Source organism: Bombus impatiens, unplaced genomic scaffold, assembly GCF_000188095.3.
Source record: "Bombus impatiens unplaced genomic scaffold, BIMP_2.2 scf_0317, whole genome shotgun sequence".
Taxonomy (NCBI): Eukaryota; Metazoa; Arthropoda; class Insecta; order Hymenoptera; family Apidae; genus Bombus; species Bombus impatiens.
This window is the reverse complement of record NT_176736.1, coordinates 1,772,769-1,783,452: the sequence shown is the minus strand read 5'-3', so window position 1 is coordinate 1,783,452 and position 10,684 is coordinate 1,772,769. Positions and strand designations below refer to the sequence as shown.

Sequence of the window (10,684 nt, the reverse complement as noted above, 5' to 3'; positions counted from 1 at the left end):
CATTCTAAATTTGAATAATATTTTTATGAATGAGTGGACGCGCCATAAATCGCCCCGTGAATACTGTGGGACCGGCATAAGGTTAGTTGTGCATGGCCGAAGCCACACGCTTCGGCCCGGGATCGGTCCAGGCGAGAGAAAGAGAGGCACGAATACCGTTTATTAATGCTCCGGGATTAAATCCTCCAGGATCGAGCGTGTAACGGAATGACAAACAATGGAACGATAATCGAATGGATGGAATTCGTGGCACGGAATTGGAGAACACCTTCGTTCCGGCTGTTAATCAGTTGATCATGTCGAAGGCGGGTTGCGGTGGTCTTTTTAATTCCTTTCGAATATACGAATATGGTGATAAGAAGAGTGTAAGAAAGTAGATGAGGTAAATGGTACGGTTAGGGAATAGTTGAAAAGCAACGTGAGGAGTTACAAGATTTTCATCTATCTTCTACAACTCTGGCTAATTCATACTATTTTCTGTTGCTCCTAGATCTTTCTTTCTTTTTTATTTTATTTGGCGCAGTGACATGGACAGTTATTTATAATAAGTTAACACTTATAATAGATAAGTATATTTTATAGGCATGTATTATAAATAAAAGTAGATATAATTAATTTAGATAACTAATTGAATCTAGCGTTTAGATCTAGCGGATAGTGTCTCTTCAGCCTGCGGATCTGGTCCGACGTATCAAGTAGTCCAGTAATTAGGGGGTTTTGATGTTTCTTGACTCTTTTGCTATATCTGTCGCTATATTTTGCTTATTCGTAAACTTTGTGATTATGATTGGCACCTATCGCGATAATGAAACATATTTCTAAGGTATTCTACCTACGAATCGAAATTAACGCAGAGGAAAGTTTCGTGTTTGGAACTTAAAATTGTATCTGGAAGACTATAGCTGGTACAACTGGAGAAAGCGAACGTATGAGGAACATTTGGCTGGCACGAGCTCCGTGGCGGCCTGAGTTCCTCCGTTCCGGTTGTCGGAGAACAATTGCAGACAATAGCGAAGACATGGAAAAAAGGGAAAATCCAATTGGAACCATTTGTCTCGGATTGCGCTCCACTCTCGCTAAAAATTGTTCCATCCAGCAACACCCTGGCGACGTGCAGTGCAGACGAGGTCCAACAAATCATCCCTCGTGCCCTTTTGAGAAAGTTGAGCAGTTTCTTTGAATCCTTTTGTTACTCAAAACCTTCTCTGGTCCATGCATCTAACAAATGTTCTATTTCCTGCAAAACCTGTACCAAAGTGACAGTACCAAGCGTAGAACGTATAAAACTTGAGTTTTATAACTTGAATCTTATCACGAAGAATGCGAGAATTTGAAAAAGAAGAGGATCGATGGTCTACCAGGGAACATAATCGATACTTGTATAGTACTGAATGGAGGATCAGTAGGGTGTGGCAGAGAACGAAGAAAACGACGATGCTACTTAGGAGTAGGGGATGCAGGCGATCGCCGCAAGATATCTAATCCCATTCTCCGCGCGATTAAGTAAACATCGCATTAAGGTGGCTGGAACACGTGAGACGAGCGAGGTCCGGTACACGCGTATCGGTAACAAATGCGAGGCGATATAAAATAATAAGCCTATTAGTCACGGGTCACGGGGATCTACCTTTTGTAGGGTGAACATAGAGCACGTGTGTATGCTTTGAATCTATCATTGTGCTTGGGATATTTATGACACGTGTTCCTATGTATCACCGCGAATGAATCTTTTCCTTGGACAACACTGACGCGGCCCTGATCGATTTTCGGTGTCCAAATTCGAGACTGGAAAATTGGACATGAACCTCGGACAAATTAAAACTCGTTAGAAATAGATCCTCTACCTTAGATTTGTGGAAATCCCAGTACTGATTGCTCGGTATCAGTGCATTTTCGGACGATGAAAGTTAAAACTTCAGCGTTGGCGAAGTGTCACGAACAACTTGACTAATATCGTTTATCCATCAAACTTGCGAATTTTTCGAATGGTGATTGAACCTGGAACAGAAAGCGAGATATCTTTGTATATTTACCGAATGTCCAGCTGGACAAATTGTAAAGTATTAGGCCGTTCGAAAAGTTTCTTTCGTTTTATAAGGAAATAATGGATGCACAAAATTTTCCGTTTTGTATTATTTTATCGAATTACGTATGATCCATTTTGTTCTATCAAAATAAAGATCACAACGTTGGACAGATTAGGTTTCATGTTTGTATAAAGATGCATCGTTGTAAAAAACGTGTCTGTAAAAGAAAGACACTTTTCAGACAACCTAATACAAATTAAATAATAAAAAGAAAAAAATTCCTTGCATTTAACAACGCATATGCGCTACAAACACACTTAGTATAGGCTCACATATGATACGATTTACGATTCACAAATTCCAAGATAACAAAGACTCCTGCATCCTTGCCGAACATCTTATTAGCCCCTTTTCTTATAATATCATCCGAGTTTCACTGTACCGTTCATCAAATTACGACGTAGATATCCTAATACGATACTTATTACGGGTGGAAATTTACGAATAGCGAATTACACTGCTGGTTTCCTTACGAATCCATCTCTTCACTGAATCACTCGTAATACAACTGGTAAGAAATTTCATCGCCTACCGTTTCACGCAATTAAATCGCGAAACGAAGGATTGATATTCCAAATTTTTCAAAAGGCATTTCCAAACCAAAAACCCTGCGATTCGCTGTTGATTCGCATTGCGACGTGCGAGAAGGGCGAAACGAGAGGTCGCGAGAACGAGAGATAGAAGAAGAGAGGAAACGAGGGGCCAGGAGAGAGCGAGAGGAGCGGAACACATGTCGTTCGCTGTACCCCGCGGTGCCACGGGCTTCGATGCGTGGGATTCATATATTAAGCGCGAAGCACCGGCCAAAACCCGGCGATGCGGCGAAGAGGATAAGAAAGGTAGAAGGGAATGGAGAAAGACGGTTGTCGGGGGTGAGACGAGGACGGAGGCGGCAGGAGCAGCCATCGGATCGGCAAGGAGGACGGCTGCGAAGCGAACCAGAGACAGATGAACTAATGCTCGAAACCGCGGGGGGCTCGTGCTTTCGAGCGTCTAATGATTTAGCCGGTGCAACGACGCGCCGCTGGTGCTGGCACCGGTGATACGCGCGCGCGAGATCCATCCTTGATGCTCGCTGGATATTCGACCGACAACGATCGCGAACTCGATTTTCATCGGGGCCGCCATTCGTCTCGCCTAGACGACCGTCTAAGTGCCGCTTGATCGCCCTGGCCATCTCACATCCTTACGAGAAAAACCTTGAATTACTCGGCTCCGAGTCTTTCGATCCTCGACTTCAATGTCTACGAAGAAATTTAAAATCGGTGCTATTTTTATTTTGTTAGAATCAAACATACTATAAACACTTATTATCCAAGTTATAGTACCATGCCAGAATAATTTACTCATAATTCTCAATGAGAATTGATTGTAAAATTCTACCAAATGAAATAAAAAATAATTTTTTATTCTGACTGTTTAAATTACTGAAAATTCTCAATACGAGAATTGATTGTAAATTTTAATAAATAAAAAAAAAAAATTCTGATTGTTCTGCAGAAACTTGGTACGTTCTTTCTTCAGGAACTTGCTTAGATGGATACTTTTCTCTCCGCAGAAACATAAAGCGCAGATGTTCATCTAGATAATCTTTTTATACGTGTATAACTTTTTGATCAACGGGTACTGGTCGTATTTCGCCAACTCTGATTAGACGGATACCTTTGTTTCGTCAGTGGAATTTTAGGTTGTTAAATTTCGAACAATTCTTTGATTCATTAATCACTCGATTATGTTTAGAAAAATTTGCAGGTAGTATTATAGTATTATGATATTTGGTAGTTAATATTTATAAATATCGATTATATAATCGTGAAAGAAGAGAGGGGATTTCCAAAGAGAGATTTACAATATCATGACAGGAGACGTTTTCATAGCCAGCTCGCGTGATCGATTAACGAGAAGGACGGATCGGGCACGATCGTTGGATAATTCTCAAATTCGCAGACAGTATACGATCGTGGTTGAAAGCGAGCAGGGTCACCAATCACCCCCTACGGAAGGTCCTGGTGCTTTATGATCGTATTCGCAACGACCACGCGGTCGGAGAACGCGGTTACGTGCATGTAAACGCGCCTTTCAATCTCGTGAGAGGACGTCATATCGGCGTTCCAGCTTGGTGCCGCGTAAATTCGCGCGAACTATTTTCAGCGGTAAAAATCGAGAAGTTTCAAGTTGCGTTTAAATCTCCACCACATAAATACGAGTAAGTTAAAGATACAATGGTTAGAAAATAGAGATTCTGCTCGTGATTACAATAATGAACAACTCTTATTGTAGTTCACTGAAGGGTGTTATAAATTTTTATGAAAAATGCCAGAAATATCTAAATCGGTCGCGTGAGCGGAATTTCCACGCGAATTCAATGTATAAACTGGCGATCGTGATCGCGTGTGGATTGTACCGACGTCGACACACGATCGAAATTATTACAAACGTTGATAAAAGGTTCCTGACCTCGTTTTATAACAGTCCTTTCTAAATTTTAATGCTTTACAGATATCTTTACTGTTATAATGTACATTTATAACGTAATAAAATTAATTTCAGGAAAGGTCGAGTATTATAGAGCGAAATTCTTAGACTTCTAAGAATGTTGGAGGAAAATCGATTTGGGATCGGTTAACGATTCGACAATGACGAAGACAAAATGATTCCTTTCTATGATGATAGCGCGACCGTGAAATAATGATGTTTAGTATCTTTTAAACGTGGAATAGGGCAATTCGAAAGTCGCTTTCTATTTTTGCGGGAATAATATTGGTGAAAAAGGGGATTTATTACGAGGCCGCGAATAAAGAAGAGGAGAAAGAACGATAATAGCGCGAAATCGCGAAAAAAGGGATCGGTCAGTGTCCGGTTGAGTGTACGTGACTCATATCAATGCATCACGTCGGAAAATAATTGTACATGTGGACGCAGGCACGCACGTTCGACGTAAATTCTTCACGTGTACAACGCTCGCCGTAAATCGCCAGCAACACGCGGCTTGCTCCCTTTTTTCTTATTTTTTTCTTTACCCTTCGTTCGTAAATTTCTTCCTTATCGGGAGTAATTTACGTCTGGCCTGCCGAAAAAATAGCGCGATTCTGCAAGCTGCACTTTTCCACCCTTTCCTTCCCTCCGTTATTTTTATTTCCTTCGAGGAAAAAAACTATCCCGCGTTTCTTTTTACAAGAACAATGGGTTGCTCGTTTTAGAACTTTTTTCTACAGATGTTTAAAAGGATTCTGAACTTTATCCACCATATCTAAGTTAGTTCGAAGAATGTTTATGAAAATTATTAACTTTTTCTTAATCCTAAAATATATAGGAACAAACCTTAAAAAAATACGTCTGTTTGGCAATAAACGAATAATTAATTACTCCATAGCACTCTCTCCCACATAACTCTTCAGCCTTCAACTTTCAAGTCGCACTAAAAAATTCCCAACTACCACTCTTTCGTTCCATTAAAAAAAAATCTTGATCTATGGAAAGTCTTCCAAGGTCACCAACAAGAAACAAAAAACGAAGATACAAAAAGAGGCAGGCAACCACGTGGCATAGATCTCGTTTGACGTAGAAGTCAGTCGTAAATCAGGAGCTTGTAATAAGTCGTATATCACGATTTCCCCTTTTTTTTCTTTTTTTTCGGATATTTTCCAACTCCTTCGTAGAATCACGGACACCGAATGGACACTGCGGACGACCAATATTGTTCAGACACTGATCGAACAGCCAGCTTTTTCGCTTGATTCCATCTCCCTGTGAAGTCGATGCTCGTTGACCTCCCTTCTGCCACCACCACTATCCGCAAAAGACGAGTTTCACTTCCGTCGAGGATATATATGATACACGCAGGCGGCCCATAAGGGCCAAAACACCATAAACTTTTATAGCCAGTAGTGGTTTCGTTGAATTTCCCTTTGTGTGATTTATGGTCTCGCCTTAGCTCATTTTGGTTCGAATGAAAATTCTGCCGCGAAAGTGTCCTTCCCTGCTCATGTTTTTTCTCTTCCTTTCTTTTCTCGTCTTCTATATTAGTCTTGTTACCTTGACTTTTCCTGATGGTCATTGTGTAGTTTCACTTTGAAACCAAACATCTTCTCAATTCTTTCTGTGCTCTGTAAGCCTTTGACTTTTAACGTTTACCCACGAAGTCTATTAACTGTCCGAAACTTTTTTGTTACATTGTAGTTTCAGAGATTAAAATTTGGAAAGTGTTTTGAGCAAGGTGCATCTTTTTATTTGGATTTTTTACAAAATAGAAAATCTAGGGGCGCATGTGCCACAGATGACCACTGCTACTGCTCCATCTATTTGACTACGCGCAATTTTTCCAACAAAGTGTTACGCTGAAAAATGCATCCGCAATTCGTCTACAGATCATAATAATGATATTAAAGAAGAACGATAAGAATACAATATGACGAATGATTTCAAATCGACGTTTGTAAGATTGCAACAAAAGATTTGCTACACGTTTCTTGGGAACGTCTAAATTACAGGAGGACCAAGCCACAATCCCATCGCTCCATTATGCGGCTGTTAGAACGAGAAATTGAGCAGTTTTCGTCGCAATTTTCTGGAACCCGCAATGTGGTCCCAAACACGAGAACGAACTTGAAGATTCGGGAGTAGATGGGGCCGTGCGATGTACAGAAAAAGCCCCCCAAAACAGAAATCGAGATCGTGGAAGGAAAAGGAGGAAGATAACGGGGGTGGAAAAAGTGAAAAGCCGAGGAGAGAAAACATGACGTCGTGTATCGTCGGTGAAAAGAGGTGCAACCAGGTAAGAATCGGATGGAAAAAGGGGATGAAAAAGGCGCGGCAGGATCACTGTCCTGGCGAGAACTTGGTCCAGCCCTCCGCGATCCAATGAAACGAAGCCACCCAGGATGCTGGTCAACAATGATCTCCACCAAGTCATTCGACATCGACCTGAAATCACCGTTAATGGCCCGTGCAACGAACCAAAATCCTTTTGTCGTTTTATTGCGAGCAGTTCCTCGTTTCCTCGACTCCGAGATATTTTGCCCTTCCTGGACATGCGCATCTCGTGATCTTTTGATTCGTACGGAGCTTCCTGGGACTGTGGAATTCCATCTCCAGTTCCAACTTTAGAAGAACGAGGGAATTACAATTTTCAGTATTTGGGGAGAATTTCGTGAAAATTTGAAGGACAGGATTTGAGCGAACATTTCTTGACGATTTTGCGAAGATCTCGTGAACAGATTTTTGACAATCTTCTGAAAATTTCATCGACAAATTGAGATACATTGTCAGTGAAAATTTGACCAGGCGCTCCGAGAGATTCAGCTACGAAGAACTATAGAATGATAGTTTTCTTAATAAATCAATCATCCGAAGAAGACAAGGACAGAGAAATACGTTAACTGAGTTCTACAGATAATTCCTATAGGCAACATTGCAAAGTTTGTGCGTATTTTTATAATGTTCCTACTGCCTGTACAGGTAATTATGCCTCGTAGATTCCTCACAACCTATAGAAACATATGTCGTAAAAATGTTTCACTGGTACAAGATTCAATCGTTGATCCAGCTCCAAAATTCGTCAATTACTACCATTGTCCTTTGACTAATAAAACTGTAGAGATTTTCCTGTTTACCACACGATCAAAAAAAGTCTCTCCATTCAACTAGATTAATTTCGGTCGCGGAGAGACGAGCTTGATTTCCGAATCAGAATTCACGGTGCCCCGTCATAAACGCAGACAGGTATAGGATACGTAGAGAGAGAAAAAGAGGAAACCGAAAGAAACTGACGCAATGGGTGGCTTGATTATAATAGAGGTATCATTCCGCTGAACGATACGCTTCCTCTTCCCCTCGAATAATTGCAAATGGCGTCCTTTTATGCCGCAGGGGCGGCTGATCAAAGCCGCGGATAAATAAAAGATAATCATCTAATTATTCCATTCAAACGGTCGACTGCTGCCTCTCCACACATTCTCCGGGCTACGATTGCGTTGCCCGGTCATTAAGATCTCCGCTGATCGTGTTTCTCCATCTTTCCTACTCACCCGATTCTCGACGAATCACTGTGACCAAGGACGAGGGTGTGTTGCGATACAATGCGCGCCGAACTTGATATCGACTTAATTGTAATGGGACTTGAACGCCCCCGGTGGTAATTATGCGGCGAGATCCGATTATGCAGGACTATGCACTAACTATCGATCGTTTGTTTCGAGTTCGGATCGAGCTGCTTCCCTTTTGGTTACGGTGACGTGTGATCTGTGATACGGACCATCATAATGGAGCACAAATGATGGCTGATATACATCGAGTCTATTAAAAGCCTAACGTATCTAACGCCAAGAATCTAATGCATCAATCATAAAAATAGAAACAGATTGAAAGACAGTTGCTGCAATTATGCAACAAATAAAATTGATTGGTCCGAGCGTAAAATAATTAAGCACTCTTTCCAACTGACCTCGTACTACGATACATTTTTCACACAAGAAGATCAGGTTGTTCGTTGAATCGACAAAAACTGAAAATGTTACCATATCACGGGAGATCACGACGATCGTGTCGGGTTAAAGTCACTTAAAAATTAAAGAACGTTTTCGAGATGATTTCGTTGATGGACAAGGTCATTTGGAAGTTACGGAAGGTCACTCGGGTCGAGTTACAAGTTCTCAACATCACGAAGTCACGTCGCTAACACTCAACATCCCTATGAAGTAAAGGACTAGGATCAAAATACCCCGAGTGGTAACGTGATCCATGGATGTCTGCTAGGTGTGACCGAGAAACGTGCACGGGTGAGACAGCGTGTCTGCTCGATTGCCGATAAGAATCTGTCACAGTTGACTGGCTGGTATACTAATACCAAATGACAAGATACTTACTACCAGATAAAATGCCGGGAGGTTCGACCAGTCATCCCCGATGCTACGACAATCTCCAGCCACCGACTTCTTCTGCGAATATCCTAGGGGAATCTAGTACCTGAAACGTAGAATAAAAGGATCGTATTAACTCCTGATACTTCCTAAAGTAATCTAAAAATCGTTTCAAGATTTTTCTATCATACAAAAACACTCGACTTTCTTTCAATTCAGATGTTTCTTATTTTTAAGGGTTGAAACCTGAGAAAACTATCCAGTCATTCCGCGTTATCTAGCCTTAATTTTATAATACGCCATCGTACGAAGATTCTCCAAATTTTCTCCCTCTCCGGCTTTATTTTTTTACTATACATAGAAACTAGCCCATTTTTGTCGTCACTTCAGTATCACTTTGCAAATGATCAAAGCTGTGACAGAATACGGTATCGAGGAAACGTCGACAGTAATTCTAAAACGATGCACGGCCGTGTTATAAGAAATCAACCAAGGGATCTAAGGAGAGTATAAGTCGATAGAACTTTTCCTTCTAATTCCTGAAGCCAGATTTCGATGGACGCGTCTATATCGAGGTGGGTCCATGCGGTTGAGTGGGTGACTGACTCTGGCATTGTCGTTCGGCGAGATATACGACTGCCTGTTCCCAGAAACAGTTTATATTCCGTCCGCAGGCCCCGGAGATCGTTATATGCCTACCTGACCCAAAAGATCCTGGTCGCCTGTTCGGAAGCGCTCAGTTTTCGGATTCTGCGTTCGAAGGCACTCGGTCAGGGCCGCTTCTACGGATGCCTTCGCGATCAATTTCGAGAACTTACACCTCCTCGGCGCGCATAACTTCGCCTCGACCGGAATTTATAGCGGCTAACCGTTCTCGCCGGGGACGCTTCGCGGATCGTTATTCTTCGAAACGCCTTGGAAAACTTGTAGCTTCGGGGGAGATTCGTTTCTGAGGAAGGTTACTCGGTAAGATTGGTTTTGAGTTGTATATACCTTGTTGGAGTGGATAAAGAAGCACAAGTTGAGTGGAAGACATGGATGGAGGTGGATGTTTCGACTGTTAGATGATTAATGTGATGGAGGAAGTAAAACGATCAATCCAGTTTTAACAAATAGAACATATCGAATCTGACTTCAATATTTGACAACGGAAATATTCGTTTCATTTCTGAATCCCACATTAGCCGATCTGAAGATCGGATGGACTAAGCCAAACGGAGAGTCATTTGAAAATGTCACGTTTCTTAGGACTCGTGATGAGAATCTTCACGTGTTGGTCCAGCAATGTTTTATAGACTATCCTGAACGACGTAACGTAACTTCCCAATGATGTAATTTTCCAATATTGCTATTTACAAATCTCGCATAATCTCGCGTTCACCGCCAATTTTTCATTCATCGTGCAAAGTTTCCCCATAGTCACACGTCCCATTTTTCGTCTTTGCATGCAACGCAACGCATCTCCGTTCCACCACTGTATCGTTCATTCGTTTACCGTTTCGATATCTCAAAGACGAGCGAACGACTGGAAATCACTCTGAAAGAACATGCGCGCGTGTTGCCCAATAACCACGCGCCAACTTTCTATCGGAATCGATCGTCAACGGATGCTATCGATCCACGTAATTGCCAGGACAATTAACCTGGCCGTATAGCGTCATGAAAGTGCGATAAGGCTGCCGTTTTATCGGGTCGATCTGGACGAGCAGCCGGCAGGTGACACGGAGACGCGCCACCCGC

General features: G+C 41.8%; 1 long non-coding RNA gene across 1 annotated transcript in view; it reads right to left on the bottom strand.

Annotated features, from left to right (window-relative positions):
* Positions 1-807: 807 nt before the first annotated feature.
* The window catches only part of LOC117151604, a 17,881-nt gene continuing 8,004 nt past the window's right edge, over positions 808-10,684 (bottom strand). The window contains exons 2-3 of the long non-coding RNA XR_004461631.1: positions 1,700-1,705; positions 808-818 (exon numbers count right to left, since the gene is read on the bottom strand). This is a non-coding gene — a long non-coding RNA (uncharacterized LOC117151604). The remainder of the gene's footprint in view (positions 819-1,699; positions 1,706-10,684) is intronic.